This window comes from Mesoplodon mirus (assembly GCF_964341445.2).
Source record: "Mesoplodon mirus genome assembly, chromosome: 5".
Lineage (NCBI taxonomy): Eukaryota > Metazoa > Chordata > Mammalia > Artiodactyla > Ziphiidae > Mesoplodon > Mesoplodon mirus.
Genome location: NC_138980.1, coordinates 48,995,929 through 49,019,291, shown reverse-complemented (window position 1 = coordinate 49,019,291; position 23,363 = coordinate 48,995,929). Strand labels below are relative to the sequence as shown.

At 45.3% G+C, this 23,363-nt stretch overlaps 1 protein-coding gene across 1 annotated transcript in view; it reads left to right on the top strand.

Annotated features, from left to right (window-relative positions):
- The first annotated feature begins 862 nt into the window (after positions 1-862).
- Positions 863-23,363, top strand: part of CYFIP2 (cytoplasmic FMR1 interacting protein 2) — a 142,183-nt gene continuing 119,682 nt past the window's right edge. The window contains exon 1 of the mRNA XM_082621585.1: positions 863-945. The gene's annotated coding sequence lies outside the window, so the exon portion shown is untranslated. The remainder of the gene's footprint in view (positions 946-23,363) is intronic.

Genomic DNA, 23,363 nt, shown 5'->3' with positions numbered 1-23,363 from the left:
CATCTCCATGAGAACCGTTTCTTTGGAGACTTAGAGCAGATAAGTCTTGAAGAGAAAGATGCCTGTCCTCTCAGTTCTTTCCCGGGCTTTGCCAGTAAATACTTCCGGTCACCATGTATTTGCCTTTTTGTCCATGAGGCAATTAATTCTTCCTGAATGAAGCTGAGGGAGATCCCTGCTTCAAAGAGGGCAGCTTCAGAGATTTGGCCCCAGGGAAGTGAAAGGGAGGCTGAGAAGGTAATTTTGAACAGAGGAACAGCATTTGGGATCAGACTCCATTGGTGGAAGCCCCCTCTCCCCAGCCCTCAGGTTTATTTTCTATCACTTCACACTGTTCTTCTTCTTCACAGAACGTCTCTCAGTTGGAACTGGACATTTGCTAGGTACATTTATTTCCCGTCTCTCCTAATAGATGATAAGCTCCAAAAGTGCCGGGGCCTGTCTTTTGTACACCAGTACCTACTCAGCTCCTGGCACGGTGCTTGGAACAAAATAGGTGCTCGATAAATATTAGGGAGATAAATGAGCACTTGGAAATAATGTGAGATCAATGAGGTCCGAAAGAAGCCCAAATCTTCAGTCCTCCTACTGCTGCAGGTGTGGTTCCCAGGCCTGAGGGGTCCTGGGGACAAGTTCTCCCTAAGCGGCGCGGCTGGCTCGCCCGGGGCGGGAGCCCGGGTTGCAGGTCCGGGATGCGCCGACCGCGCAGAGGGGCGCGCCCAGAGCCCCTGGCCGCAGCCATTTCCTGCTCTTTGTGTGACAGCCGCAGCGGCGAAGGGGCGGGATACCGGGGGCGGAGGAGGAGCCGCGGCGGGTGGAGGGGCGGGGCCGAGGGCGGGGCCCAGCGCGGCCGCAGCGGAGCGGAGCTGAGCAGAGCATCCTGCGCCCCGGCGCGGGCCACCGCAGTAGCCTCGGGCCGCTCCCCTAGACCTGCCGCAGACCCAGGTAAGCGGTGTTGTCAGGCCTTGCGGCCGGCGTGGGGACTGGGATGCTGCTGGGGATGGCGACGCGGCCGTAAGAATGCTCGAGGGGCCGGCACCTCTTCTCCCAGCCCCGGGGGTGTGCTCAGCACGGCTGTTGGGCTAGCGCGGCCTGGGGGCTCCCGAAGCCCCCGGAGGCTGGACCTCCGGCCCGGAACAGCTCCCTGCCCGCTCCGGCCCACACTGGGCCCCGCGGCGCGTACCCCCTGCGGGAGGCGCCGACGCACGGCGGAGCTGGGGCGCGGCGGCTGTGGCAGCAGCAGCAGGTGCGCGGCCTGGGCCGGAGCCGCCGGCCGGGGAGGAAGCGGCGCTCATCACGAGCATCGGAGACACCTGCAGCGGCCGCGAGCCCGGCGGCGGCGTTGGTCTCCTCGCGCCCAGGTACTGCAGAGCGCCGGCCGCCGCCTCTGCCGCCCCGGCCGCTATCGTCTCCCGCAGGGCCAGCGAGAACCGCCTGGGCCCGCCTGGCAGCCGCCTCGGGCACACAGAGCCCTTTAGTGAACGTGAGATGGGTGGGGCGAGGGGCGAAGAGGCGGTGTTTGGGGGTGGGGGCTTTAATGAGAGAGGAGGCACGCTGACCCGCTTTGAAGCCTTCCGGCCTAGCATCGCTCTCCCTCCCGGCTTTCTGGGGGCGGGGGAGGAGGTAGAGGAAAGGAGATGAGTGGGCTGACTCCTGGGGAAAAGGTTGGGCTTTCATGAGCTCTGAGCAGTCGGGAAGATGCCTACCTGTCAGTAGTAGGCTTCTGCTTTTCAGGGCAGCCCTCCCCCTCCATGGGTATACACCGTCTGAAAAGGAAGAGAAGGGCGTACTCTCCGTGTGGCAGTGGGGACGGCGGCGGGAAGCATGGTCCGAGAGGAGTATGGTTGTATTGAGAACCTGGCAGAGGAGGACGCTGGGACTGCCCAGGTGCCCTCCCCAGCCCAGGGAATTTGACCTCTGCTTGCCTAGTTTCCCCAGCACAGCAGAAAGACTCACCAAGGGCTGATGGGCTCTTACAGCCAGGCCAGGAAGGGGACAAGTATCTTTTCTTGCCGGCTCCCGGGCACCCCCTGCCTGTGTCCCCTTTAGGGCAGGGGGTGTCTTACGTTACTTTGGGGCACAGGCCCTGTTGCAAGCCATGCTGGCAACCATGAGATCACAGATGTTGGAGGGCGAAAGTCTAGGTTCACATCCCTGGCAGGATGGTGAAGGCCTTGAAGGTTGTTTTCTCCACCATCAGACCTTCCTTCTCTGTGACCCTCCCTGAGACTGCCCACCTCCAGTTCCATACACTGTCCTGTGCTCCACCATCCCCCCACCCATTCTCCTGTGTCAAAAATTGTTTTCAAGAAAGGAGCCAGTGGGGCTTCCCTGGTGGCGCAGTGGTTGAGAGTCCGCCTGTCGATGCAGGGGACACGGGTTCGTGCCCCGGTCCGGGAAGATCCCACATGCCGCGGAGCGGCTGGGCCCGTGAGCCATGGCCGCTGAGCCTGTGCGTCCGGAGCCTGTGCTCCACAACGGGAGAGGCCACAACAGTGAGAGGCCCGCGTAACGCAAAAAAAAAAAAAAAGAGAGAAAAAAAAAAAAAAAAGAAAGGAGCCAGTGAACACATTTATCCTCAAGAGCTAAATACACAAGAATTTCCCATTAGACACAGGAGGTGTTTTAGAAGTCATCTGACCAGAAAGGAAACAGAGGCTTAGAGGCATTTTAATGGGAAACAACGCTTTAAGTAAATAATATTTGATATCTCTAATGGTGGAATTTCAGGCAGTGGGCTGGAAGTGGGACTGGGGAACTGGGTAGCAATTTTGGGGAACAGCTTGATGAAATGACAACATTTAGCAGCTGTCAGCTCTGTTTGCATGCGGCAGGGGCAGCTTTGGCCCTAAGGGCAAAAATACCATAGGAGTAGTGTGTGTGTGTGTGTGTGTCTCTGTGTGTAACTGGTCAGGGGTTACTGTCACTAGAGGGTATTGTGGAGCGCCCAGTGTACACTTGGAGGAGGTGAAACTTTCCTATAGAGAGTTACTTGTTGGCACTGGCTACCATCTGCCAGGGCAGCTCCGAGGCCACAAGGAGAGTGTGTTATTGCTCACAAAGCCCGTTCCTCTGGCTAGTTCTGCAGGCTGAGCTTCTGGCTGGGGGCATTAGCGCTCTGCTCACTAAGCTTCTTTATTATATTTCCTGGCCAGTTCTGACTGGTTCTCTAGGCACCCAAGCCTGCCTTATTCAGTCCCTGCTGGTAATGGAAAAGGAAAAACTCATTTTAGGCATTAGGCCAATAGTAGGGTGTAAAATCCACCAGGATCGGAGAGTTTTACTCCAATCAAATCAGAGGCTGGCCCAGAGAAGACAGCAGGCAAGAATTTAAAAACTGGAAAAGGGTCTTGGGGGAACAGTACATGTCCCCTGTGATATATCATGCCCTCTCGGACATTCAGTGGGCCTCCGCTGCTGTCATTGATCAGCAAGCTGAATTAGGTGATGAATAGGCAACAAGCTAATTGACATTGGGAACAGCACTCCTGGAAAACAGTGCCGAGCTCTAGTCTCCATGTTTGAGGATCAGCCTACACTCTCAAAGAGGTTTCTTTTGGCCGCTGTTGGCCCCAGGGTTCCACCAAGAGCTGCACAAAATGGCCTTTTATAGTCTCCATGTGGCCACTGTAACAATGAGTCTATTTCTTTACTGGCAAGTATTAATTATTCACTTGTAGTTGACGAAACCAGGCATCAGTCACCTCATTGGAGCCTTTGTAAAAGGCCTTTGGTCTTATTGTTCTGAGGAGCAAAGCTAAGCCTAGGGTCCAGAGGATGGACCCTGCATTAGTAGTGGAGGTGGGGCAAGAGGGTAGAGCATACTGTCACCTCGGGCAGTGACACGGTGTGCCAGCAGTGGTGGGGAAGGAGCTGGTACTTAATTGGATGCTCTAGTAAACAAGGGATGCATGCAAATGCTATGCAGAGCGTCTAGCACATAGTAAGTACTATTATATTTATATGTTTATTGTTATAATGTATTAATTACATAATCATTAAGAATGTGGCTCATGCCACATTATATATTGTGGGTCAATTTAAGAACACAGATCTTTTGTTGTTGTCATTGTTGACTCTGCTAAAGGATTCTGTGGCCTTAGAAGGCCTCCCACAGTGAAGGTTCCACCCTGGTCACTCAGCAGACACCTCATTTCTGGTGGCCATGTCCAAGAACAGCACACCTGTGAGTTGGCTGGTGTAAGTCTTCATTGCTGGGGATGAGGAGGGATAGGAGTTCCTTGACCTGTTAAGAGGAGTCCCAGTTTGGGGGAGGAGGTGTCGTCAACCCCGAGTTCTTACCAACTCTTCTACCTCCAGAGCCTTCCTGGATTTTGCTTTTCCCAGGGGAGTTGGTCTCTGTGACCAAGGAGCCCAGCCCCAGGTTGACCTGCAGAAGGTAGCCAAAGAAAGCGTGGTAAGATGTGGTGTCAGCAAGGGCCTCAGCTGTGAAGTGCTCCTTAGTAGCACACTGAAGGTGGGTATAGCTGCAGTAGGAAGAGAGAATGGGGAGGGAATATGCCCAGCGGAAGCCCAGAGGTAGTTCTCACATTTCAACACAGATCAGGAAGGAGCTCTTCCTCTGTGTACATTCAGCATGTTGCAACCCAACCAAAAATGTTGAAGGCATGCTTCGCTTCCCCCAGCGGACAAAGCGGTACTGTGGTCTTCGGACACAAGATTTATCCCTGACTTGCTGTGTGCCTTTAAATCAGCCACTACCTCTCTGACTTTGAAAATTGGGGAACTGAAAGCAGTCTGCGCAGCTTGTTACCTACCTGTTGGCCACAGGAGCCTGTGGATGAGATAATGTTTGTAAACCTCAGGCTGAGAAGAAAAGGTCCTGGAAACAGGAGAGAAGGAGGTTCCCGAATGTGTGGCTCCTTTGGATGGCTGCCCTCCATTCCTAAAGGAACAATTTATTTATTATATATTGTGTGTCAACTTAAGAAGACAAATCTGTGGTCTCTCTGCACCACTGAGCCAACCGAAAGGGAAACTGAAAGGCACTTTGTGATTCACAGATTCTGTTAAGGGCCCTGGATGGTCTTGTCTGTACAAAGACACTTCAGAATTTGGTCAGTGCGTGTGGGATGCCTCCCAGGATGCAAAGATGTTGGGTACTGGCTGCCTAGCCATGGCCACTATGCTAAGCACTGTGTGTGATGTGCCTCAAAGGACCACCATACAGGCCACACTTCTTGGACCCTGGCAACAGAGGCAAAAACAAATTGGGTGCAAATTCTTGAAAGAAATTGTTTTGAGAAGGCAGAGGTTGGGTTCAGGCAGAATTTCTTGCAGGGATCATTCTGGCTGAGTGGCATTTTGATAGACTTGCAGCAACTCAGGAACAGTACAAGCCGAGAGGAAAGTAAACACGACCCGGAGAGCTGCCCGATAAAGACCCAACAATGACTTATCAGTAGGTCTTTTGATTTTGTGTTTGCATCATCATTAGGCCATCTTAGGGCACTGGTTCTCAGACATTCATCTCTTCGTGGAACAGAGAGACGTTTAGTGTGTCCATGGTGTGTGGTCTCTGTCTTCTAAATAAGGCAGGAGATGAGGTCCTCTGCAGAAGTTAAAGGTGGTGGACTGGTTAGGAAAGTGCGGGAGATGTCTGGAGATTTGGAACAGCTGCCTTTGTGGGTGGAATAAGAAATCAAATGGGGATGAATGAGAGCATTGTCTAACTTTACTGAAGACCCAGCTGAGATCAAAGAGAATCTGCAGGGCTGACCCTCATAGAAGACACTCAGTAACTCAGTGTTAAGTGAAGGGATACCTGAGAATGATTTTCTATTTGTGCTTTTAAATTGTGATGGCTTAAGACCGATTCAGGCAAGGTATGAATGGTGAGACAAGAATTCAAAACTCAGGGTCAGCCATCAACCTCCAAGTATGCTATACCTTCATATGAGAAAGAGAAATGAAGTTCTGTTATTTATTTTTTGAGGTGGAAACTGTATGACAGAAGAATTTGCTAAATATATCTATTCAGATTCTTATAGTAATAAGGCTGACTTAGATATGGTACCTTAGGGGGGGACCATGATGTTTTAAATATATTTTTGTTTTTAATCAGAAGACATGAATTTTGGCCATTGGCTCTTGTATTCAACAAATAGTTCATGAAATGTTAATTAAGCAAGTAATGCTAGGATGTGCCCAGCTCTGTGCTAGTTGCTATGGGTCAGACCCCCCCAAAAGATGACAGTTATCCTTGTCATTTTTGGTGGTACAAAGAATTAGTAAAATATAAAGCAGTTTATAATGCAGTAGGAAATTATGGACTCCAGACTGTGAGTGCTATGGGAATCCAAGAAATGAAGGTTGTGGTGGAGTTCAGCTGGTCAGACCTTCATGCAGGGGGCCTGTCTTGAATTGGGCCTTGACAGTGGTCAAAGGTAGGATATGAGAAGGGGAGAGGACAGTCCACTAGGGAGCAGAGAGAGTTTGAGCAAAGGCACAAGGCAAGAATGTCCATGGGCAGGTTTATGGCACCGTAAGTACTCTTGCCGCAGTGGACAGGTCGTGTTGGGAAGCATAGTCTTGAAGGACGTCCTTTGGATGGAGTGTCCCATTTATAGTCGCAGTCATTTGCTTTTGAGTTGGAATGACTCTGAGAGAGGTTCAAGTTCAGTGATTCCTAACTAGTTGTTTTTGCTTTTGTTTTTTCCTAAGTACATTTGATGGACAGTATCAACATACTCAGTACATCACACCCAGCAGCCATTCCCCTCCCCAGCTCTACCCCATTTTCTCCCACTCAAGAAAAGAGATGAACATGCAAACAATGATACCATGGCAGGACTTTGAACCCTCCCTCACACATAATAAAAAGCACCTTGTTTGCAAACCTCACTAGTCAAACTGTTGCTGGGACAAGTTGCTGCAATAACCTTCGCAACAGAGGTTTTGCCATCATGGTTGAGAAGCACTACTAGACAAGCCTTCATATTTTACAGGCAGAGAAATTGCCCTTTTAGAGTGAGGGAAAGTGTGGTTTGAGGGCCTATGTCAGTCTTCAGGCTGAGCCACATTCGAGTTGCAACTTCACATCCATGAAGCTGAGGTTTGCATGCCCTGAGCTGGTGGTCGAACTGAGGTCTTGCTCTTTGTTTCCACAGCAGATGGCATGGCTTCCCTTTCTGAGTTTTAGCAGGTGCCTCTGAAAGGCAGCTCCTCTCCCCAGATACAAGTCACGTTGGTGCCCCTGCTGTGGTGCCCTGTCACAGGCCCCAGCGGGAGCAAATCAGCAAGCTGCCTACTGTGGCATGACCTCCCCTCCCAAGAGGGTGGGATCTGCCGGGTTGGGTTGTCAACGGAAAGCCCTCCTCAACCCTGGCAACACAGGAAGCAGCTGAGTGAAACGGCAAATGGAGTGGTAAGCCCTTTAGCCCCGCCAGGATCTTTTTCTTTGCTGTAAACAAACAGGAGGGTAGGCCTTCTCCGGAGGCCCAAGTTGAGGCTGACTTGGACTTCTCGGCTGTGACCTCAGGTCCCCTGTGTGGAGAGAGGCTGCAAGTGACGGGGGCTCTGGGCCTGGGAGACCCACAGGGAGGGACTTACACATCAAAGGCTGCCTGAGACAGAGCCAGCTGTCTGACTGCCAGCAAGGCAGCCTTGAGTTGTTGTCTTTTAAAGTACATTTTAAATTTTTGATCAAAGCAATACACGCACATGCTTAAAAGAATCAAGTAGTATTGAAAGACTCACAGTGAAAAACAAGCATCCAGTGCCCACCTCCCCCAGAGGCTGCTGCTTTTAACTTACCATTTCTTCCAGTAGTTGCCTCCAGATCTCTAAATGATATGCTTCTGCTGCTCTTTCTTGATTTATCTATTCTAGGTGTCATCTATTCACTTCCTGCCGTGATAGATGAAGATTTCGCTTTCTGACACCATCCCTCTCTCTCCCCTGCCCTCATCTTCCAATATAGTAAGAGCTCTGTTTTAACCCAAATCATGTTTAAAGCATCTACCTTATTGAGACGTGTAAATGATGACCACGAGAGAGCCGAGTAATGTCCTTTGATTGTAGTATTTCCTTTCTTACATGGATTTTTGTTTTACTGCAGAATTCTTCCTCCCTCCTTCCCTCCCTCCCTTCCTTCTTTCTAATATTCCTCTTTTTCTTTTACGGCGCTGTCATATCAGTTATTGTGTTAGGTCCCCTTGTCTTCCCAGGAAGTTGCAGTGTTAGCCCAGCTCAGCCCCGAACTAGCCAAGGGACCCTGCCCAAGTCCTCTCGTGTCTCGACCTCAGTGTCCTTATAGTAAAAAGAGAGCTCGGGTAGGAGGCTAGAGACCCATCTTGTCCTCATTCTAAACCTCAAAGCCCATCACCTCACCTCAGATTTGTATGTCTGAGGAATCTCTCCTCCTGGGCGGGGCAACCCCAGGCGCTGGCAGGTGGCAGTGAGACAGAAACAGGCCGGGGAGGGGCCTGGTTCAGGCCCTGCCTCGTGGTGGTCCGCTCACCCTGCGGTCTAGGGGCTGCTCCCTGGGGTAGTGTGGCTGCGTCTCTTGCTTTCTTTTTCTTCCCTGTTCATTTTCATTCAGCACAGTCTCTGCGTGTAGGGGCAGCATCGTACTCCCCAGACTCCCCAAGCTCCTGCCCCAGCTCCAGCTTTCTTTGCCCCACTTCCGCTTACGTTACATATACCCAAATTTCCCCAAAAGTGGTCATACATATACTAACATTTTTTGGTAAAAGCTATATTGAGATATAGTTCACATATTGTACAATTCACCCATTTAAAGCATACAGCTCAGTGACTTTTAGCATATTCGCAGAGTTGTGCAACCATCATCACGATTAATTTCCATAACATTTTCATCAACCCAGAAAGAAACTTCATACCCTTTAGCAACACCACCTATTTCCCTCAATCTCTACCCTGAGGCTAGGCAATTACTAATCTATCTTATATCTCTATAGATGTGCCTATTTTGGACATTTCCTTTAAAAGGTATGTTATGCTTCTTTCACTTAATATAATTTATTATTTCCAAAGTTCATCTACATTGTAGCATGTATCCATAATTCATTCCTTTTTGTGGCTGAGTAATAGTCCATGGTATGGATATACCATACTTTATTCATCTGTTCATCAGTTGATGGATATTTGAGTTGTTTCCCTTTTTGTCTATTACAAATAATGCTACTATGAGCATTCATGTACAAGTTTTTTTGTGAATGTATATTTTTATTTTTCTTAGGAATATACGTAGGAGTGGAATTGCTGGGTCTTATGGTAACTCTGTGTTTAAAAACGTGAGGAGGGGGCTTCCCTGGTGGCACAGTGGTTGAGAGTCCGCCTGCCGATGTAGGGGACACGGGTTCATGCCCCGGTCCAGGAAGATCCCACATGCCGCGGAGCGGCTAGCCCGTGAGCCATGGCCTCTGAGCCTGCGCGTCCAGAGCCTGTGCTCTGCAATGGGAGAGGCCACAACAGTGAGAGGCCCGTGTACTGCAAAAAAAAATAAATAAATAAACGTGAGGAGGGACTTCCCTGGTGGCACACTGGTTAGGAATCCGCTTGCCAGTGCCGGGACACGGGTTCGATCCCTGGTCTAGGAAAATCCCACATGCCACGGAGCAACTAAGCCCATGCGCTGTAACTACTGGGCCTGTGCTCTAGAGCCTATGAACCACAACTACTGAGCCTGCGTGCCACACCTACTGAAGCCCATGCGCCTAGAGCCCGTGCTCCGCAACAAGAGAAGCTACTGCAATGAGAAGCCCACGCACCGCAATGAGGAGTAGCCCCCACTCGCTGCAACTAGAGAAAGCCTGAGCGCAGCCACGAAGACCCAACGCAGCCAAAAATAAATAAAATTAAAAAAAAATTTTTTTTAAACATGAGGAACTGCCAAACTGTTTATCAAAGTGGCTGTACTATTTTACATTCCTACCAGCAATGAACGGGGGTTCCAATTTCACACCCTCACCAACACTTGTTTGCTTATAGCCATTTTAATAGATGTGAAGTAATATCTCATTGTGATTTTGATTTGCATTTCCCTAATAACTAGGAGTAATAATCATCTTTTAATGTGATTATTGGCCATTTGTATATCTTCTTTGGAGAAAAGTCTGTTCAGATCCTTTGCCTATTTTTAAAATTGGGTTGTCTTTTTATTATTGAATTTTAAGAGTTCTTTATATATTCTCCATGTTTAGCAGATATATGATTTCCAAATATTTTCTCCCATTCTGTGGATTGTCTTTTCACTTTTTTTTTTTGGCCATACTGCACAGCTTGTGGGATCTTAGCTCCCCAACCTGGGATCGAACCTGGGCCCCAGCATTGAAAGTGCTAAGTCCTAACTACTGGACCTCCAGGGAATTCCCTCTTTTCACTTTTTTGATGATGTCTCTTGAAGTACAAAAGTTTTAAATTTAATTTTGATGGTGTGTAGTTTTATCTATTTTTTATTTCATTGTTTGTGCTTCTGGTGTCATTACATATTCCAAAGTCACAAATGTTTACTCCTGTGTTTTTTTCCTGAGAGTTTTATAGTTTTAGGTATTACATTTAGGTCTTTGATCCATTTTGAATTAATTCGTTATGTGGTGTGAGGTAGAGGTTAAACTTCATTCTTTTGCATGTGGATGTCCAGCTGTCCCAAAACCATTTGTTGAAAAGAGTATTTTTTCCCCATTGAATTGTCTTGGCAACCTTGTCAAAAAATCAGTTGACCATAAATGTTATCTTTGGATTCTCAATTCCATTCCATTGATCTATATTTCTGTCCTTATGCCAGCACCACACTGTTTGATTACTATAGCTTTGTAGTAAATTTTTACATCAAGAACTGTGCATCTTCCAATTTTGTTCTTTTTCAAGATTGTTTTGGCTATTCTAGGTGGGTCCCTTGAATTTCCGTATGAATTTTAGGATCAGTTTGTCAATTTCTGCACAGAAGCCAGCTGGGATTTGAATAGGGATTACGTTGGATTTATATCAGTTTGGGAAACGTTGCCATTTTAACAGTGTAAGTCTTCCAATCTATGAAAATGGGATATCTTTTCATTTATTTGGGTTGTCTTTAATTTTTTCAACAGTGTTTTATAGTTTTCAGAGTATACATTTTACAATTCTTTTTGCTATATTTATGCCTAAGTATTGTATTGTTTTTGATGCTATGGTATATAGAGTTGTTTTCCTAATTTCATTTTTATATTGAGCATTGCTAATGAATAGAGATGTAATTGATTTTCCTTATATTCTTATATCCTGCAACTTTGCTGGACATGTTTATTCATTCTAATGGTTTTCTAGTGGATTTTTTTGGATTTTCTACATACAAGATCTTGTCATCTTCAAATAGAGATGATTTTACTTCTTCCTTTCTAATGTGGATATCATTTATTTCATTGCCTTTCCTAATTGTTCTGATACCCTGGCTAGAACCTCCAGCACAATGTTGAATAGAAATGGAGAGAGTGGACCTCTTCGTCTTCTTCCTAATCCTGGGGGAAAGCATTTAGTCTTCTATCATTAAGTCTGGTGTTGGCTGTAGCTGTTTTTGTAGCTGCCCTTTATCAGGTTGAGAAAGTTACCTTCTGTTCCTAGTTGGTTGAGTGTTTTTATTATGAAGGAGTGTGAGTTTTGTGAAATGCTTTTTCTGTGTGTGTTGTGATGACCCTGTGGGATTTGTCGTTTATTGCATTGATATGGCTTATCACATTCATTGATTTTTGGATGTTAATGTTAAACCAGTCTTACATTCCAGGGTGAATTTCACTTGGTCTTGATGTATAATCCTTTTTATATGTTTCTGGATTTAGGTTTTGTTGGGGGGACTAACATTTATGATGCACTTTCTGCCTACCAAGCTTTTTACATGGGATAACTCAGTTTTCAAAGCATATGAGGTAGGAACTATTATTATTCTTTATATCACAATGAAGCACGTGAGGCTCAGAAACATCATGCCATCTTCCCGAGGTCACACAGCCAGGTAGCAGCAGAGTCAGGACTCTAGTTCACTACCACACTAAACCACCTCTAGTGAGCGTATCAATGGTGGACGTGAGATGATTTTCACATGACACTCAGACCTGTGTTTGTTTTCATTGTTTTTTATTTTTTGTAGTTTCCCTCTGCTCCTCTATTAGTGATTATGATATAAAGCTTTCTTCTAAAATATATTTATAAAGTAGAAACAAAAAGTCTATTTAGAAAAAATACTAAGTAAATAATTGTACAGGCAGTTTATGGATATGACTACATATTCTGTGTTGATTTAAATTATCTATGTTATTAATAATGAAGGAGAAGGAATGGGAAACTAGAAATGAAGACATGCTAAGTCATCTCTTTCCTCCCGTGTTGTCGGGGAATTTAGTATGTTCATGCGTTCTTTCATCCATTCAGTACTTCCTCAGTGCCTCATCTTTCCTTGGCATCCTACTAAGGTCTCCAAGGTTTTCAGTGATGGGTAAGAAATGGTCTCTGGCTTCAGGGAGCTTGCACATGCATGCGTCGTTCTGCTCTGGTTCGGGGAGCAACGTATTTTTAATCTCGTGGGCAAACTCAGATTGAGTGCTAGTGGCCACTTTGAGTTTTGTATTTCACAAGAAGGATTCTGAGGCTACCCGTGGACTCATTGAGAAATAGAGACGTTATCAATGAGCAACATTTGCCCTGCTATGGGAAGAGGAAGTAGCAGTACTTTGGAATTTTTTCCTTGCTCAGTCAAATGCTGCTCCAAATGTTTTTTTTGTGGGGGACAGTCTAAGCCTCCCTTATATTTATTTTTATATTTATATATTTATTTACTTATCTATTTTTTATTTGCAGATATAAATATACATATGCATTTATTTTTTTAACTTTATTTTTATTTATTTGTTGCTTTCTAGCTGGAGAGGTTTGCAGACAAGGAAAATATTTCTTGGCCTCTCATGAAACCCAAAGGTGACAGTTACCTAATCTTTATGGCTTGAAAGAGTCTTACTCTTCAGAGGAAAGAAAAGGCAGCCAAGTTGGAAAAAAAAAAGAAAGTAAAGTGCTTGGTACCTTTCAAAAAGGTACAAAAGTGGTGCAGTCTAGAAGAAAGGGCTTAGAACTGGGAGTCAAGATATCCCATTTCTGCCCTAACTCAGTCACTAGTAGTGACCATGTTACCATGAATGAACGTTTTCATTTCTTAGCAACAGTGTGTCCTCCCTAGAAAAATAGCAGAAATAACACCTGTCCCCTCGAACCTGCAAGGGTGTTATGATTGAGGAAATCAAAATGAAAGATCTATAGAGTTAAGAATTAGTGTAATATTTCTGATGCCTTCCTCTTGTGTAGGAGAGTTGTTGCAATGTTTAATTCATCCATTCACTCTCTTAAAAAGAGGCCATCCAACTAGCTAATATTTCCCGAGTGCTTGCTGTGTGCCTGCTGTTGTGCTGAGCATTTCACGTGCTGTAATGTTATATAATCCTCATAATAAATCACTGAGGGCAGGGACTACTATTAATCATCGCCCTTTTACAGATAAGGAAACGGAGGCTCAGAGAGGTTAAGGAACATACTTATGGTTATGCAGCTAGGAAGTAACAGATGGCGGATATAAACACAGAACCCGAGCTTACCCACCATACTTAGCCTAGTTTTCCATGTCATTAAACCTTCTGACTTTTTTCGTTTTTCTTCCAGAAAGTCAGTCAGAAAATAACAATGCAGATCTTTTGCTTAGAGAATAGCAACCTGCATTCCCAAAGCCAGGCTCTCCTAGTGCCCATCCTGCGTCTGTGAGGCCCCTTGCTTCTTGTTCAGGATCTGTCAGTCATCTCAGTGGGGGAGTGGAGGGGTGGAGGGGTAGAGGGGGTTGGGCACGGGGCCTACAAGACCTTCTCAGAAGCAGATTGCCTGAGAGCCCAGTGTTATTACTACTCGGTGAAACCAGGCCCCTGAGTTTCAGTTTGTTATGAAGATGCTGAATTTAAATCTGCCATGAATGCCCCACATTGCAGGTTGCAGCTGTGTCTGGTAAATGGTGCTCCCAGAACAGTGTTAGTTTTTAAAATATTTTATTAATTTCTCTTCCAAAGTGACAAAATGACCACGTGGTCGTAGACTCAGTATTAAGAATTCTTCTCCTTTGGAAGATTGCATAACAGGCAGGACACTTGCGGTGGAAAAGAAGTACTTATTTTCATGTATACCTCTGATAAAATTTCCGGAATGTTTTTTTTTCTGACTGATGTGGAGTTGGCAGTGACTTCTAGCACTTGGGCTAAAAATGTCTGATTTCCTTCTCCCTTAGGCAGTGAATGATCTACAAAGAAACAGAGAAATCCATTAGAGAAGCTGTATTTGTAACGGAAATAAAGACTCCTAATTTACTGGCTCTGTAGGTCGTTCACTTATTGATTCTCATCAAGGGAAGGACGGGGGTATTATTGTGTTAAAGGGGAAAATCTTAAGGGTTATTCTGGTAAATGAGTATTTTAGAATCTGAGAACCTTAGAAGAAACCCAGGTTGTAGGAGGAAGGAGAAGGTAAAGATCATAAGTAGGAGTCAGGGAAGATGAAGGAAGGGAAGACAGATTAGAACTGGGAGTGAATACATTGAGCTGGAAGTTTTTTTTTTTTTTTTTTACACAATTTTTTTTTATTAGTTTCTGCTTTATAACAAAGTGAATCAGTCATACACATACATCTGTTCCCACATCCCTTCCCTCATGCATCTCCCTCCCTCCCACCCTCCCCATCCCACCCCTCCAGGCGGTCACAAAGCACCGAGCTGATCTCCCTGTGCCATGCGGCCGCTTCCCACCATCTATCTACCCCACGTTTGGTAGTGTATATATGTCCATGCCTCTCTTTCGCTTTGTCACAGCTTACCCTTCCCCCTCCCCATATCCTCAAGTCCATTCTCAAGTAGGTCTGTGTCTTTATTCCCGTTTTACCCCTAGGTTCTTCATGCCATTTTTTTTTTTTTTAAATTCCGTATATGTGTGTTAGCATACGGTATTTGTCTTTCTCTTTCTGACTTACTTCACTCTGTATGACAGACTCTAGGTCTATCCACCTCATTACAAATAGCTCAGTTTCGTTTCTTTTTATGGCTGAGTAATATTCCATTGTATATATGTGCCACATCTTCTTTATCCATTCATCCAATGATGGACACTTAGGTTGTTTCCAGCTCCGGGCTATTGTAAATAGAGCTGCAATGAACATTTTGGTACATGTCTCTTTTTGAATTATGGTTTCCTCAGGGTATATGCCTAGTAGTGGGATTGCTGGGTCATATGGTAGTTCTATTTTTAGTTTTTTAAGGAACCTCCATACTGTTCTCCATAGTGGCTGTACCAATTCACATTCCCACCAGCAGTGCAAGAGTGTTCCCTTTTCTCCACACCCTCTCCAGCATTTATTGTTTCTAGATTTCTTGATGATGGCCATTCTGACTGGTGTGAGATGATATCTCATTGTAGTTTTGATTTGCATTTCTCTGATGATTAATGATGTTGAGCATTCTTTCATGTGTTTGTTGGCAGTCTGTATATCTTCTTTGGAGAAATGCCTATTTAAGTCTTCTGCCCATTTTTGGATTGGGTTGTTTGTTTTTTTGCTATTGAGCTGCATGAGCTGTTTATAAATTTTGGAGATTAATCCTTTGTCAGTTGCTTCATTTGCAAATATTTTCTCCCATTCTGAGGGTTGTCTTTTGGTCTTGTTTATGGTTTCCTTTGCTGTGCAAAAGCTTTGAAGTTTCATTAGGTCCCATTTGTTTATCTTTGTTTTTATTTCCATTTCTCTAGGAGGTGGGTCCAAAAGGATCTTGCTGTGATTTATGTCATAGAGTGTTCTACCTATGTTTTCCTCTAAGAGTTTGATAGTTTCTGGCCTTACATTTAAGTCTTTAATCCATTTTGAGCTTATTTTTGTGTATGGTGTTAGGGAATGATCTAATCTCAAACTTTTACATGTCCTTGTCCAGTTTTCCCAGCACCACTTATTGAAGAGGCTGTCCTTTCTCCACTGTACATTCCTGCCTCCTTTATCAAAGATAAGTTGGCCATATGTGCATGGGTTTATCTCTGGGCTTTCTATCCTGATCCACTGATCTATCTTTCTGTTTTTATGCCAGTACCACACTGTCTTAATTACTGTAGCTTTGTAGTATAGTCTGAAGTCAGGGAGCCTGATTCCTCCAGCTCCGTTTTTCGTTCTCAAGATTGCTTTGGCTATTCGGGGTCTTTTGTTTTTCCAAACAAATTTTGAAATTTTTTGTTCTAGTTCTGTGAAAAATGCCAGTGGTAGTTTGATAGGGATTGCATTGAATCTGTAGATTGCTTTGGGTAGTACAGTCATTTTCACAATATTGATTCTTCCAATCCAGGAGCATGGTATATCTCTCCATCTATTTGTATCTTCTTTAATTTCTTTCATCAGTGTCTTATAATTTTCTGCATACAGGTCTTTTGTCTCCTTAGGTAGGTTTATTCCTAGATATTTTATTCTTTTTGTTGCAATGGTAAATGGGAGTGTTTTCTTGATTTCATTTTCAGATTTTTCATCATTAGTGTACAGGAATGCCAGAGATTTCTGTACATTAATTTTGTATCCTGCTACTTTACCAAATTCATTGATTAGCTCTAGTAGTTTTTCGGTAGCATCTTTAGGATTCTCTATGTACAGTATCATGTCATCTGCAAACAGTGACAGCTTTACTTCTTCTTTTCCGATTTGGATTCCTTTTATTTCCTTTTCTTCTCTGATTGCTGTGGCTAAAACTTCCAAAACTATGTTGAATAAGAGTGGTGAGAGTGGGCAACCTTGTCTTGTTCCTGATCTTAGTGGAAATGGTTTCAGTTTTTCACCATTGAGGACAATGTTGGCTGTGGGTTTGTCATATATGGCCTTTATTATGTTGAGGAAAGATCCCTCTATGCCTACTTTCTGCAGGGTTTTTATCATAAATGGGTGTTGAATTTTGTCGAAAGCTTTCTCTGCATCTATTGAGATGATCATATGGTTTTTCTCCTTCAACTTGTTAATATGGTGTATCACATTGATTGATTTGCGTATATTGAAGAATCCTTGCATTCCTGGAATAAACCCCACTTGATCATGGTGTATGATCCTTTTAATATGCTGTTGGATTCTGTTTGCTAGTATTTTATTGAGGATTTTTGCATCTATGTTCATCAGTGATATTGGCCTGTAGTTTTCTTTCTTTGTGACATCCTTGCCTGGTTTTGGTATCAAGGTGATGGTGGCCTCGTAGAATGAGTTTGGGAGTGTTCCTTCCTCTGATATTGTTTGGAAGAGTTTGAGAAGGATAGGTGTTAGCTCTTCTCTAAATGTTTGATAGAATTCGCCTGTGAAGCCATCTGGTCCTGGGCTTTTGTTTGATGGAAGATTTTTTTTTTTTTTTTTTTTTTTTTTTTTTTCTTTTTTTTTGCGGTATGCGGGCCTCTCACTGTTGTGGCCTCTCCCGCCGCGGAGCACAGGCTCCGGACGCGCAGGCCCAGCGGCCATGGCTCACGGGCCCAGCCGCTCCGCGGCATATGGGATCCTCCCAGACCGGGGCACGAACCCGTATCCCTTGCATCGGCAGGCGGACTCTCAACCACTGCGCCACCAGGGAGGCCCTTGATGGAAGATTTTTAATCACAGTTTCAATTTCAGTGCTTGTGATTGGTCTATTCATATTTTCTATTTCTTCCTGAGTCAGTCTTGGCAGGTTGTGCATTTCTAAGAATTTGTCCATTTCTTCCAGGTTGTCCATTTTATTGGCATAGAGTTGCTTATAGTAATCTCTCATGATCTTTTGTATTTCTGCAGTGTCAGTTGTTACTTCTCCTTTTTCATTTCTAATTCTATTGATTTGAGTCTTCTCCCTTCTTTTCTTGATGAGTCTGGCTAATGGTTTGTCAATTTTGTTTATCTTCTCAAAGAACCAGCTTTTAGTTTGGTTGATCTTTGCTATCGTTTCCTTCATTTCTTTTTCATTTATTTCTGATCTGATCTTTATGATTTCTTTCCTTCTGCTAGCTTTGGGGGTTTTTTGTTCTTCTTTCTCTAATTGCTTTAGGTGCAGGGTCAGGTTGTTTACTCGAAATGTTTCCTGTTTCTTAAGGTGGGATTGTATTGCTATAAACTTCCCCCTTAGAACTGCTTTTGCTGCGTCCCATAGGTTTTGGGTCGTCGTGTCTCCATTGTCATTTGTTTCTAGGTATTTTTTAATTTCCTCTTTGATTTCTTCAGTGATCACTTCGTTATTGAGTAGTGTATTGTTTAGCCTCCATGTGTTTGTATTTTTTACAGATCTTTTCCTGTAATTGATGTCTAGTCTCATAGCATTGTGGTCGGAAAAGATACTTGATACAATTTCAATTTTCTTAAATTTACCAAGGCTTGATTTGTGACCCAAGATATGATCTATCCTGGAGAATGTTCCATGAGCACTTGAGAAAAATGTGTATTCTGTTGTTTTTGGATGGAATGTCCTATAAATATCAACTAAGTCCATCTTGTTTAATGTATCATTTAAAGCTTGTGTTTCCTTATTTATTTTCATTTTGGATGATCTGTCCATTGGTGAAAGTGGGGTGTTAAAGTCCCCTACTATGATTGTGTTACTGTCGATTTCCCCTTTTATGGCTGTTAGTATTTGCCGTATGTATTGAGGTGCTCCTATGTTGGGTGCATAAATATTTACAATTGTTATATCTTCTTCTTGGATCGATCCCTTTATCGTTATGTAGTGTCCTTCTTTGTCTCTTCTAATAGTCTTTATTTTAAAGTCTATTTTGTCTGATATGAGAATTGCTACTCCAGCTTTCTTTTGATTTCCATTTGCATGGAATATCTTTTTCCATCCCCTTACTTTCAATCTGTATGTGTCTCGAGGTCTGAAGTGGGTCTCTTGTAGACAGCATATATATGGGTCTTGTTTTTGTATCCATTCAGCCACTCTGTGTCTTTTGGTGGGAGCATTTAGTCCATTTACATTTAAGGTAATTATTGATATGTATGTTCCTATTCCCATTTCCTTAATTGCTTTGGGTTGTTATTGTAGGTATATTCCTTCTGTTGTGCTTCTTGCCTAGAGAAGTTCCTTTAGCATTTGTTGTAGAGCTGGTTTGGTGGTGCTGAACTCTCTCAGCTTTTGCTTGTCTGTAAACGTTTTAATTTCTCCATCAAATCTGAATGAGATCCTTGCTGGGTAGAGTAATCTTGGTTGCAGGTTTCTCTCCTTCATCACTTTAATTATGTCCTGCCACTCCCTTCTGGCTTGTAGAGTTTCTGCTGAGAGATCAGCTGTTAACCTGATGGGGATTCCCTTGTGTGTTATTTGTTGTTTTTGCCTTGCTGCTTTTAATATGATTTCTTTGTGTTTAACTTTTGACAGTTTGATTAATATGTGTCTTGGTGTATTTCTCCTTGGATTTATTCTGTATGGGACTCTCTGTGCCTCCTGGACTTGATTAACTATTTCCTTTCCCATATTAGGGAAGTTTTCAACTATAATCTCTTCAAATATTTTCTCAGTCCCTTTCTTTTTCTCTTCTTCTTCTGGAACCCCTATAATTCGAATGTTGGTGCGTTTAATGTTGTCCCAGAGGTCTCTGAGACTGTCCTCTGTTCTTTTCATTCTTTTTTCTTTATTTTGCTCTGCATCAGTTATTTCCACTATTTTATCTTCCACCTCACTTATCCGTTCTTCTGCCTCAGTTATTCTGCTATTGATCCCATCTAGAGTATTTTTCATTTCATTTATTGTGTTTTTAATCGATGCTTGATTCATCTTTAGTTCTTCTAGGTCCTTGTTAACTGTTTCTTGCATTTTGTCTATTCTATTTCCAAGATTATGGATCTTGGAAATAGAATCTTGGATCAGCTTTACTATCATTATTCTGAATTCTTTTTCAGGTAGACTGCCTATTACCTCTTCATTTGTTAGGTCTGGTAGGCTTTTATCTTGCTCCTTCACCTGCTGTGTGTTTTTCTGTCTTCTCATTTTGCTTATGTTACTGTGTTTGGGGTCTCCTTTTTGCAGGCTGTAGATTCGTAGTTCCCGTTGTTTTTGGTGTCTGACCCCAGTGGCTAAGGTTGTTTCAGTAGGTTGTGTAGGCTTCCTGGTGGGGGGGACTAATGCCTGTGTTCTGGTGGTTGAGGCTCGATCTTGTCTTTCTGGGGGACAGGTCCACGTCTGGTGGTGTGTTTTGGGGTGCCTACTGCCTTATTATGTTTTTAGGTAGCCTCTCTGCTAATGGGTGGGGTTGTGTTCCTGCCTTGCTAGTTGCTTTGCATAGGGTGACCAGCACTGTAGCTTGCTGGTCGTTGACTGAAGCTGGGTGCTGGTGTTGGGATGGAGATCTCTGGGAGATTTTCGCTGCTTGATATTATGTGGAGCTGGGAGGTCTCTTGTGGACCCGTGTCCTGAAGTTGGCTCTCCCACTTCAGAGGCACAGCACTGGCTCCTGGCTGCAGCACCAAGAGCCTTTCATCCACCCGGCTCAGAATAACAGGGAGAAAAGGTAGAGAGAAAGAATTAGTAGAAGAAAGAAAGAGAGAGGGAAAGAAAGGAAGAAGGGAAGAAAGGAAGGAAGGAAGGAAGAAAGAAAGGAGGGAGGGAGGAAGGATGGAAAGAAAGAAGGAAAGAAAGGAGGAAGGGAGGGAGGAATGAAAGCAAAAGGAAGAGTGAATGGAAGAAGGGAGGGAGGGAGGGAGGAAGGAAAGAAAGAAAGAAAGACAGGAGGGAGGGAGGGAGGAAGGAAAGAAAAAGAAAGTGGAAAGAAGAAGGGTGGGAGGGAGGGAGGTAGGAAAGAAGAAAGAAGGAAAGGAGGAGCGGAGGGAGGGAGGGAGGAAGGGAAGGTAGGAAAAAAAGAAAGAGCAGGTAAAGTAAATTAGAATAAAGTATGAAATATAGTAGCGTTATTAAAATTAGAAAGTAATTATTGGAAAAAAAAAAAAAACGGACCGATAGAACCCTGGGACATATGGTGGAAGCAAAGCTATACAGAGAGAATCTTACACAGAAGATTACACATACACATTCACAAAAAGAGAGCAGGGGGAAAAATCAAAAATCTTGCTCTCCAAGTCCACCTCCTCAATTTGGAATAATTCGTTGTAAAAAGAGGAAAAGGGGGGAAAGTCTTAAATCTTGTCCTCAAAGTCCACTTCCTCAATTTGGGATGATTCGCTGTCCATTCATGCACTCCACAGACGCAGGGCACATCAAATGGACCGTGGAGCTTTAATCCGCTGCCTCCGAGACTGCACAGAGAGATTTCCCTGTCTCTGCTCTCACAGCTCCCGGGTCTCAGCCTTGGACCCGGCCCCGCCTCTGTGCGTAGGTCGCCGGAGGGCGTCCGTTCTTCGCTCAGACAGGACGGGTTTAAAGGAGCCGCTGATTCGGGGGCTCTGGCTCACTCAGGCAGAGGGGAGGGAGGGGCGGGCAGTGTGGGGCGGGCCTGCGGCGGCAGAGGCCGGCGTGACGTTGCAGCAGCCCGTGGCGCTCCGTGCGCTTTACCGGGAAAGCCGCCCCCGGGTCTCGGGACCCCGGCAGTGGCGGGGTGCACAGGCCCCCCGGAAGGCGGGGCGGACAGCGACCCGCGCCCGCACACAGGCCCCGCGGCGGCGGGCGTCGGCGTCGGCGGCGGGCGGCGGCGTCGGCGGCGGGCCGCAGCGGCGTCGGCGGCGGGCCGCGTCGGCGTCGGCGTCGGCGTCGGGCCGCGTCGGCGGGCCGCGTCGGCGTCGGCGGCGGCGTCGGCGGCGGGCCGCGGCGACGGCGGCGGCGGGCCGCGGGCGTCGGCGGCGTCGGCGGCGGCCGCCCACACCCGTCTCCGAGGTCCGCGCCTTACCCGCGGCTCGCGCCTGTCTCCAGCGCTTCCCTAAGCAGCCCTCTTAATGCCCTCTCCTCGCGCACCAGGAAACAAAAGGGAAAAAAGTCTCTTGCCTCTTCGGCAGCTCCAGACCCTTTCCCCGGACTCCCTCCGGGCTAGCCGTGGTGCACTAACCCCTTCAGGCTCTCTTCCTGCCGCCAGCCCCAGTCCTCTCCCTGCGCTCTGACTGAAAGCCGATACCCGAGCCTCAGCTCCCAGCCCCCCCGCCACGGCGGCCGAGCAGACAAGCCTCTCGGGCTGGTGAGTGCCTGAGGGCACCGATCCTCTGTGCCGGAATCTCTCCGCTTTGCCCTCCACACCCCTGTTGCTGTGCTCTCCTCCGCTACTCCGAAGCTTTCCCCCTCCGCCACCTGCAGTCTCCGCCCGCGAAGGGGCTTGTAGTGTGTAGAAACCTTCCCTCCTTCACGGCTCCCTCCCACTGGTGCAGGTCCCGTCCCTATCCTATTGTCTCTGTTTATTCTTTTTTTCTTTTGCCCTACCCAGGTATGTGGGGAGTTTCTTGCCTTTTGAGGGGTCTGAGGTCTTCTGTCAGCGTTCAATAGGTGTTCTGTAGGAGTTGTTCCACGTGTAGATGAATTTCTGATGTATCTGTGGGGAGGAAGGTGATCTCCGCGTCTTACTCTTCCGCCATCTTCCTCCGGGGTCTCGAGCTGGAAGTTTTTATGGAACATTTCTGACATATTTAAAATTGGAGGGACTTCCCTGGCGGTTCAGTGGTTAAGACTCCGAGCTTCCATTGCAGGGGGCCCAGGTTCCAGCCCTGGTCGGGGAACTAAGATCCCACATGCTGCGTGGCGTGACCAAAGATAAATAAATAAATTAAAAAGTAACATAAAATTGGATAAAAATTATCATAAATCTCTGTGTGTAAGCATCACACAGGATTGACAATTACTAACTTTAGCTGGTTTTGTCTCATTTATTTCTCACGCTTCCCCCATCTAATATGATTTGGAAGCAAACCCCTGTATCCTTTTATCCATATTTTAGTAGGTATTTGTCGAAGATAAGGACTATTTTAAAATATAACCTCAATATTGTTGTCACATCTAAAAAATAATGTTTCCTTAATACTGTCAAATATCGAGTCAGTAACTAGCCAGAGAAATTTTCCTGTTTTTTCATACATGTTACAATTTCATCTTTATGGTGGTTTGTTTGAAATAAGATCCAAATGAAGTAAAACCACGTGATAGTCTAAGTCTCTTATCATCTATAACTTCCCCCTCCATCTTTTTTTTTTCCCTTGCACTTTATTTGTTAAAGATACTCAGCCATTTGTCCAGCAGGCTTTCCCATAGATTGTATTTTACTGAGTACCTCACCGTGGTGTATTTTAACATGTTCTGTGCTCTGTATTTCCTGTCAGATTGTATCAAAGGCTTGATTAGATTCAGGTATTTTGTTTTGGGTTCAGCACTCTTTGTAAGGTGATGGTGTGTTTTTCCATCAGGAGGCACATAATATCTGGTTGTCCCTCATGTAGTG